The sequence below is a fragment of the Salmo trutta genome, chromosome 32 (assembly GCF_901001165.1).
Source record: "Salmo trutta chromosome 32, fSalTru1.1, whole genome shotgun sequence".
In the NCBI taxonomy this organism is placed as follows: Eukaryota; Metazoa; Chordata; class Actinopteri; order Salmoniformes; family Salmonidae; genus Salmo; species Salmo trutta.
In genome coordinates, this window is record NC_042988.1 from 6,466,370 (window position 1) to 6,476,713 (window position 10,344).

Sequence of the window (10,344 nt, forward strand, 5' to 3'; positions counted from 1 at the left end):
AGGTTGTTGGGCGGCCGGCCGTCACAAGACGCGAGATTTCATCTGGAGAGAGATGAACAATTACATTTTATTTATTTTCTTTTTAACTACTAAACCTACACATTCTGAACAATTATAGTTTTAAGCAGTGTATTGGTAGTTAGTTAACATGCTACCTAACTGCTCAACAATGATAGGTACAGGCTAATAACAAGGTATATGTGCTATCTTATTGAACAAGCAACTTAACTCAAATAATGATGTATGCGCTAGGCATCTCTCTCCAGCTCTCTCCAGGTTGTTGTGCTGCTTGGCTGGCTAGCTGCTCAATGGTTTCCTCCAGATATTGCCACTGTTTTCGCACACACTGCAGTACACACTGCCACCATCAGCTGTGTGTCTCCGCCAGTTCCAGAAAGTCCACTCCTTGCATACGTACTGTAAATATGATGAATAATAGATTGGCAAGGAAATCCTCTTAATCTTCACTGTCAAACTGCATTGTCACGGAGCTGGAATCAGCAGTAGAGGATGGAGTGGCCTTAAAGCTGTATGCTGCTGTGGTGCCAAACTGCTGCAGAACTTCACTTGGTAGTTTATGCTGGTAACAGGTATCACCAGCCAGCTTCAGTCCATACCGCACCAGGAGTATGGAGTTGAGAGTGTGCAATGACATTCTATTTCTTAACTTTGACTTGACCACACTCATTTGGCTGAACAGCCGTTCAACCTCCGCATTTGAGTGTGGCAAGGAGAGGGCAGCGAGTGCAGCTTTCCACAGTATTTCAAATGGATTTGACCCGGAAGAGTCCGTGTAGTTATTGACTTCACTCCAAAACTCGACTGTATTTTCAGTTGAGTCCCACCTAAACAGATGGAATTTCTCTATTGGGAAACAATTTTATCAATTGTTTGGGGTTGGTATCCCAGTAGCTCAGCTACTTTAGTAATTTCAGTGGTGCCTTTATTGTGCTTTAGTGTTTCCTTAACACTGAACAAGGCCATGTTTCGCAAGACTTCAAGGTTGTCTGGGAGCCTTGCTTGCAGCTCCTTGCTTAAAGCAACAATGTAGTCTCCGAATGACCTTTTTGTCCTCTGGCGCAAGACTGAGTTGGTACACCGTGCTCTCGAAAAGGTACCAAAGGTATGGTGATGGACTGAGATGTCCTTCAATGGCATCCTTCAGGACATCAATTTTTGCCATAGTGTTGACTACTCTGCTGCAAATTGATGTTAAGAGGTGTGCCAGATTGTCCAAAAGCTTGACAGGATCTGTTTGCTCTCCCTCAAATGACTTCACTGCAACTTGTACGTCGGACAGGGTTGATTTCAAGAATGTCAGGTTGACATAGTTGGTCTTGTCCATGTACATGGTGTGGAGCACATCCACCATGTAGCAACGCTCACTGGCCTTGGTCAACTCAAAGTGGAGTTTCAGTTCTTCCCACTGGCTCAATATACGAGTTACCACAGGCTCAATTGATAGCCAACGTGTGGCACACACTTTGGTGATCTGCAGGGGTTTCTGGCCACAATTAATGGTGGCATACACTGCTTTGTACGCCTCGCGCCGTGTTGGGGAATTCGAAAACCAGTTTAAGTTTAAGTATTCAACACTCCTAGGGATGGTTTCTTTGGATGCTGCACAGACAGCCAATTGTAAAGACTGGCACACACAGCGGATGAGTACCAAATTGGGCAATGCACATTCTTCCTTTAAAATCATGTGCACCCCGTTGTGCACCCCAGTCATCACGGACGCATTATCAGTGCCAACACCCTGAAGATTCTCTTTTTTAAGGTTACACTTCTCAAGAAACTCAACTACCGCCCTTTGCTATTGATCTGGCATCGCCCCCCTCCAATTCAACCAGCCCGAGAAATGTGGACACAACAGTTATTTTTTAGCACTGAAATACCGAATCATCACACCCAGGTATTTCGAGACACTGACATCAGTGGACTCATCCAAAAGGAGACTGAACTTCTCATCCCCCACATCTGATGTTACCCTTTTGAGAAAATAAGGAGCCAGTACTCCCCTAATCATTTCTGTGCACTTGGTGCGGTGCATTTGGAAGTTTGTTGCTTCCATAGAATCTGAAAAGGCAGCTTTGCAAGCCATACCTAAATGGTCGCATGCTAGCAGCGAACAATGCTCTGCAGTGGCCATTGCCATAGTAGCTTCTACGCTTTGCAGTTATCCACTTTTTTAACCAACTGTGGTAATGTAGACTGCGTTGTGGGGTTGTACTGTTTTGATTTATTTATATGCTTTGCTGTAGCACAATGTTTTTTGATGTCATACATTTTTGCAAGCATATCTGATTTGGAGTACGCACAGTATGTCCGACAATCATTCCCAATTACTGGCTTCAGCCACCCTTTAAATTCAGGTACAGACTCCCACTCTTTTCTGTACATCTGGCTGTACAATTTTGATTGAGACATGTTGATTGATGTTGTAAGTTCTGTTCAAGATCAAACATTTGTGACTAACTATATTCATTGGGTTTGTCTCGTCGAACGCATACTACTGCTGCTGCAGTCAGCCAACAATGATTTGCAATTTGCTGAAATTGCTGCTGGCCTGCTGCTGCCTGTGCACGAGCTGAGCGACTGCTGCTGATGTCACTCACAATGCACTGTTGCAGCCAGGCACGTGTGTTATGACTGAGTGTGTGACAGAGAAAATCGTTTTTGTGTCATTTAGAGGGAAAATGTGGGCATTTTAGCATTTGAGTCACTTTTCAAAAGTTGCTATAAGTTCCAAATATATTTTTAAAAGTAGCTCAATTTGTTGCCAGGGTACTCTGAAAAGTTGCTAAATCTAGCAACAAAATTGCTAAGTTGGCATCACTGCCTGCGTCTAGTCAGCAACAATTCAAAAGTACTTCCAGTTCTTATTATTCAATGAGGTTTAACGGCGGTTGTCATCCAATAAATGTTGCATTACCGCCACCTACTAGACTGGAGTATATCTCCCTTATACTTTGCTTTAAAAAAAAATCGATACTTAATAAATAAAGAAATCAACAAATGCCCTACAATTAAAACTATACTCACTAAAACCACACCACCCTACTCCACTATTTAAATATATTTAGTCCTACCTCAGGCCAACAGGCTGCAAGGATGGGACACCACCACTTAACACACTATGTAACTCTTCTGAAGTCAAGTCTTGCACACCCAAATATCTATCTGCAACTGCCACCACCTCAATTTTCTGTGACTTACATTCCATCCCTGCAATACAGTTGATAACCATTGTTATAAGTACAAAAACATCTAATCTTACTATTTTCTACATTGTAGAATTATAGTGAAGACATTAAAACTATGAAATAACACATATGGAATCATGTAGTAACCAAAAAAGTGTTAAACAAATCAAAATATATTTTATATTTGAGATTCTTCAAAGTAGCCACCCTTTGCCTTGATGACAATAAAGAAAAACCCTTGAATGAGTAGATGTGTCCAATCTTTTGACTGGTACTGTATATCAGTTGTTGGCCTATCCCTCTCTACTGGTACAGCTCTACTACTCACACCACTCCTCTCAGGATCCTTCCCCCTTGACTCATCTTCCTCTAATTTCTTCACTGCCTCAGCATACGACAACTTCTGCACTACTCTAACCCTGGAAACCTCAACCTGCCTCTCTCAAACCAGACATTTCTGATCTCCATGGGCACCCCTACAATTAACACATACCACTACTTTCCCCAACGGTACACATTCCTTTCTCTCATGCCCTTCTGCACGCTTCTCACACCTAGGTACGTCCCTCCTACACATTGCTGCCATATGCCCATAAGCCATCATTTATATGGGGTGGCAGGGTAGCCTAGTGGTTAGAGCATTGGACTACTAACCGAAAGGTTGCAAGTTCAAATCCCTGAGCTGACAATGTACATATCTGTTGTTCTTCCCCTGAACAGGCAGTTAACCCACTGCTAGGCTGAAAATAAGAATTTGTTCTTAAATGACTTGCCTAGTTAAATAAATGTTTAAAAAATATATATCCTAACATCACTTTGTTGGGCAAAGATTCAACATCAAAACTCAAAAGGACAGACAGCAACTCTTCTGTTTCACCACTCACGCCACCCGGTCTGCATCGCACCAAACAAGCATCACAAACACCGGGACTCTTCCCCTTCAGTTGGTCAACTTTCACATTTACCGCTACCCCAGTAATCACTCCTCTCAACGGCGCCCTCTCCTTAAGAGCAAAACAATTCATGTCTCTTGTCCCCATTTATTTAACATGGAGTGCCTGCACCTTCTGACCAGCAGAAACACAAACAATTATCACAAGACTACTTATGGTTACCTTCACCGATTCCACAGCACCCAATGCTGTTTTCACCCACCCTGAAACTACAAATGGATCAGCCAAAAGGCAAGGTTCCACTTTTACTGTCACATCTTTATCCTAACCCTTGGTGCAAGCCTCGGGCTCCGAGAACTTCTACACACCTACCACCTCTGATACTTCGCCCTCATTCACTTCCATTTCTCCTCCTGTCTTCGATCCAGCATACAGCTCACTCTGCTTACACTTTCTACCATTCTTCTTTAACAAATCATCTCCATTTAATTTTGCCGTTTTTAACCAACTCAAGCTCACCCTCATCCTCTCTCTCTCTTCGACATCCTCTGCCTCTCTTTTTCCCTCCATTCGTCCTCCATATTCCAAGTATACGTCTCCTTATGATAATACTGCACTTCTCCTGACGTACATGCTGTTCTTGCCCTCTTAAGGGACGCCATTTAACCGGCTGTCACAATCTCCATACAATCAGCACAAACCCCTCGGGATGTAACGTTCAACAGTGCATCCCACTTGTAAAGCAGCTGCATCATCTTGATGTTCTTCTTTGTCAGTAGCTATTGAGGAGCTTTTCCATTTCAAACAAGCGCGCTCTTCCAACCACCAGCCATAGACACTTCCACCCTCGACCTTTCCACTCGTTCCATGATCTCAGCTGCATCAAAGATTCTTCTTCTTCTTCTATGGTATATTGGCGATTGCACAATTTAATGTGCATCCCAGTACTGAGTTAGGTAGGAGGATTTAGAAATGTGGAGCTAATGTTGTAAACTGTGATTGACCACACACTCCAGCACAGTAGGTGGCGGCATGCACCTTTAACGTTTGTTTGTGGACCCCCATTATATCATAGAAGAATGTGCATCCTCTTCCTACTGTGCAGGATGGAAACAGGATTCCATCCACTACCATATCTTCACTAGCATCACTTATTTTCTCAATTATTTTAATCGCCTCCGCATAGGACATTCGATTGGTCGCCATAACTTTTGCCACCTCAATCTCCTTCACCCTTACAGAGAACTCCAGGAACTCAGGATCATGATCCCACCACAACTGAAACTGTCGTCCTTCTACACACCGTTCTTCAGTATACTCCATCCATCTGCATAGACATGAAACATGGCCAAATCCTTTACAGTTCTTACACTGCAGTGGTTTGGGGATGAAAGCTCTTACAGCTTATCTTACATAACTAAGCTTCATATGCATAGATAGGTGCTCTTCATAAAAAAACAACAGGACAGACTTTCTTCTTTTTCTGTATTCACCCAGGAGGTCAGATGCTGGGCACTTCATGCATGTGGAAATTCCCATGTGAAATCATGTGTTTTTTACATAAGGGGAAGATCAATTTTTTGAATTAACTTCATTGTGATATTTGTTTTGTTATAAAGTATGCTTTTTTTTAACCAAATTTACTTGCATCAATCTTGCTTTTTAAATAAACATGTTGTATGTCCACCAGAAGGAAGATTATAAGATATTTTGTATTTTACATTGTAAAGTGTTTTGGTATGACAATAAAGTATACAAAACAATATGGTGAGGACCTGCCTTACAACAGGCCTACAAGCCCTCAGTCCAGCCTCTCTCAGCCTATTGCGGACAGTCTGAGCACTGATGGAGGTGATTGTGTGTTCCTGGTGTAACTTGGGCAGTTGTTGTTGCCATCCTGTACTTGTCCCTCAGGTGTGATGTTCGGTTGTATCGATCCTGTGCAGGTGTTGTTACATGTGGTCTGCCACTGCGAGGACAATCAGGTGTCCGTCCTGTCTCCCTGTAGCACTGTCTTAGGCATCTCACAGTACGGACATTGCAATTTATTGCCCTGGCCACATCTGCAGTCTTCATGCCTCCTTGCAGCATGCCTAAGGTACTTTCACGCAGATGAGCAGGGACCCTGGGCATCTTTCTTTTGGTGTTTTTCAGAGTCAGTAGAAAGACCTCTTTAGTGTCCTAAGTTTTCATAGCTGTGACAATAATTGCCTACTGTCTGTAAGCTGTTAGTGTCTTAACGACTGTTTCACAGGTGCATGTTCATTAATTATAGATGGTTCATTGAACAAGTATGGGAAACAGTGTTTAAACCTTTTACAATGAAGATCTGTGAAGTTATTTGGTTATACTTCCCTCAGCTGGGGCTCAGTCACCTGGGGCCCAGAGAGGGGAGAAGTCAGGCTTGTTTTTCACATGTATCTGGTGCTATGCAGAATATCAGAAAGAGAAGAGGACAGGAGGGAACATTGTCTTCATATGTGAATGTGTCTTTAGCTTTTCTAACCCATGTGAAGGGATGGTGTGATTCATGGGGAACCAATTACTTGTCTCCACAATGTCTGTGTGCCAGTCACTCCCTCCTTTGGCCTTGGGGGAGATAAGGTCTGAGAAAAGATGTGTGGGGTAGTGTCTACAGTAGAGCCATTGTATGTAATCTCTGATGTTGCACCTATCCTGGGCTAGTGTATGACCTAGAGGCTCACTCCCCCCAGTGAACTTGTCCAGGTGTGTGGTCAAGAAGGGGTTTTTAATTGAGATGGGAGTATCTGGAGTTGACAATTGGTGTTTCTGTGCTATGAAGTACCAGGAACGGGATCGGAGTCTTCATAGCAAACGCTATCTGGCTGCGGGATACTCCTTTCTCATATATCAAGTTTCACCTTGTGACCCATTCCATACATCTGTTGTTTGTCATGAAGACTAAAAGGGTGTATCTTTTCTATAAAAGATATTTGTATTCTTCGTATGTCAGAGCTACTTGTCACAACACTTGGAAGTGTTGAGCCGACCAGCCTCATCATTATAGAAGCAATTGCTCTATGCTTTCCTTATTAATAAGTTTTGAATAAAGTAATATCCTGATTGGTGATTGACCTTGTCTCTCCTCATTATTGATTAGAATTTAGAGGTCCTTAGATCAATTATCAGTGAATGTATTCAAGACAGCAGAGTACTGGGTTCTTAAATGTTCACTCACTTACTGGATCTACTCCTTCCTCACCAGCGCTGACCCTCTCAAGCCACCCTAGGTCTTGGCTGCAGGAGCAACCAAGGTGTGATAACAGAGAGAACCACAGAGGGGCTGAACTCTTTCCCAATCAGTCCTATCTCTCTCTCCATGCAATTACCCATCCACCCAAAACTTCTCGTTCATGCTCCCAGCACTCTACGATCACCTTTTCTGTAGGATATATAACTTTATGTCCTTGAAGATTTACCAAATATATCATGGTGCAGCTGCTGTCCAAAAATGTCACATGGAGAAGAACTGTTTTTTTGCGACACTTCAGGGCAATGTATGGTAGAAGATGAGACTCACCAGAGATACCTCAGTGGACTCACGCATAAAGAATGATAAAGGCCTCTAGTGGCCAAAGCCTGTTTTAGCATGGGCAGCACATAGAGAATGAAAGAGAAAGCATCTCTATATCATTCCAATTATGGTATCTGTGAGCGCATGGGCAACGCCATTGAGGCAATCTACTACTTATATGAGTATGCAAACAAACTGAAAGGGTACATACTGCCACCTGTTTCATGTTGTTTCAACAGGTATAAAGTTATAGGGTTTCCTATAGGATTTCCTGCAGGATGTTTTACGTTTACATTTACATTTACGTCATTTAGCAGACGCTCTTATCCAGAGCGACTTGCAAATTGGTGCATTCACCTATGATATCCAGTGGAACAACCACTTTACAATAGTACATCTATATCTTTTGGGGGGGGGGGTTAGAAGGATTACTTAATCCTATCCCAGGTATTCCTTAAAGAGGTGGGGTTTCAGGTGTCTCTGGAAGGTGGTGATTGACTCCGCTGTCCTGGCGTCGTGAGGGAGCTTGTTCCACCATTGGGGTGCCAGAGCAGCGAACAGTTTTGACTGGGCTGAGCGGGAACTGTGCTTCCGCAGAGGTAGGGGGACCAGCAGGCCAGAGGTGGATGAACGCAGTGCCCTTCTTTGGGTGTAGGGACTGATCAGAGCCTGAAGGTACGGAGGTGCCGTTCCCCTCACAGCTCCGTAGGCAAGCACCATGGTCTTGTAGCAGATGCGAGCTTCAACTGGAAGCCAGTGGAGTGTGCGGAGGAGCAGGGTGACGTGAGAGAACTTGGGAAGGTTGAACACCAGATGGGCTGCGGCGTTCTGGATGAGTTGTAGGGGTTTAATGGCGCAGGCAGGGAGCCCCGCCAACAGCGAGTTGCAGTAATCCAGACGGGAGATGACAAGTGCCTGGATTAGGACCTGGGCCGCTTCCTGTGTGAGGCAGGGTCGTACTCTGCGAATGTTGTAGAGCATGAACCTACAGGATCGGGTCACCGCCTTGATGTTAGCGGAGAACGACAGGGTGTTGTCCAGGGTCACGCCAAGGCTCTTAGCACTCTGGGAGGATTACACAATGGAGTTGTCAACCGTGATGGCGAGATCATGGAACGGGTAGTCCTTCCCCGGGAGGAAGAGCAGCTCCGTCTTGCCGAGGTTCAGCTTGAGATGGTGATCCGTCATCCACACTGATATGTCTGCCAGACATGCAGAGATGTGATTTGCCACCTGGTTATCAGAAGGGGGAAAGGAGAAGATTAGTTGTGTGTCGTCTGCGTAGCAATGATAGGAAAGACCATGTGAGGATATGACAGAGCCAAGTGATTTGGTGTATAGCGAGAATAGGAGAGGGCCTAGAACTGAGCCCTGGGGGACACCAGTGGTGAGAGCACGTGGTGCGGAGACGGATTCTCGCCACGCCACCTGGTAGGAGCGACCTATCAGGTAGGACGCAATCCAAGAGTGAGCCGCGCCGGAGATGCCCAACTCGGAGAGGGTGGAGAGGAGGATCTGATGGTTCACAGTATCAAAGGAAGCAGATAGGTCTAGAAGGATGAGAGCAGAGGAGAGAGAGTTAGCTTTAGCAGTGTGGAGAGCCTCCGTGACACAGAGAGGAGCAGTCTCAGTTGAATGACCAGTCTTGAAACCTGACTGATTTGGATGAAGAAGGTCATTCTGAGAGAGATAGCATAATACTCAGTAATACTTGTACAGTATTATCATTCATCAAAATCTCTATAGTATTCCTATCGTGAGCTTTGATAATATTCTATATTTTTTTGTAGTTCTTCAAACTGCTTAAGAGCTCTCTCTTATCATTCATCATACTTGTTGGTTCAGCTTGTTTTCCCTTTCCTGCTTATTCTTTTTATTTGACCATTATTTAACTAGGCAAGTCAGTTAAGAACAAATTCTTATTTACAATGACAGCCTAGGACCAGTGGGTTAACTGCCTTGTTCAGGGGCAGAACAACAAATTTTACCTTGTCAACTTGGGGATTTGATCTAGCAACCTTTTGGTTACCGGCCCAACGCTCTAACCACTAGGCTACTTGCCACCCTAAAGCACCTACTTTTAAAATCAATGTTATTTAAATATTTCCATTGCCCATGTCGCAAAAAAAATGGTAGATCCAACATGTCTCAACTCCAATTGAATGGATTGAAGAGCAACTCCACACTTTATGACTTCTGTAGAATTTAAGTTATGCAAATCATATTTTACTCATATAGTGTGGCCAATGGTAGGTAGCTGATGGTGTAGAATTATTCCATTTAGATTACTTCAAAAACAGCCATTGTGTGACTATTCAAGTAGGCTACATCACAGTCAACATGTCAGAGCACATTCTTAAATAGAAAGTAGCAAACATATACATGGAGATATTGTTAATTACACCCTCAGCACCCCTTCTTCCACAGATATGCATAGAGGGGTCATAGTGTGTAGCTTCAGACAAGACTTCCCGTGATGTAGCCCAAACCATTGGGAAGCTACAGACGTTTTCGTGAGAAGACCAATTTTTTGGATGTCTTCTGACTCCAGGTCTGTAGCTCTGCCACCTCCAACCGCAGATGCGGAAGGCCGACATAGGCCAATGTAGTGGATTGAGACGCAGCCCATGGGGAAAAAAACATATCTGTAGCTTAGACAGATTGTTATGGGGATTTTTCTGTTAGGCTAATTCCATTTCCGGACATCGAC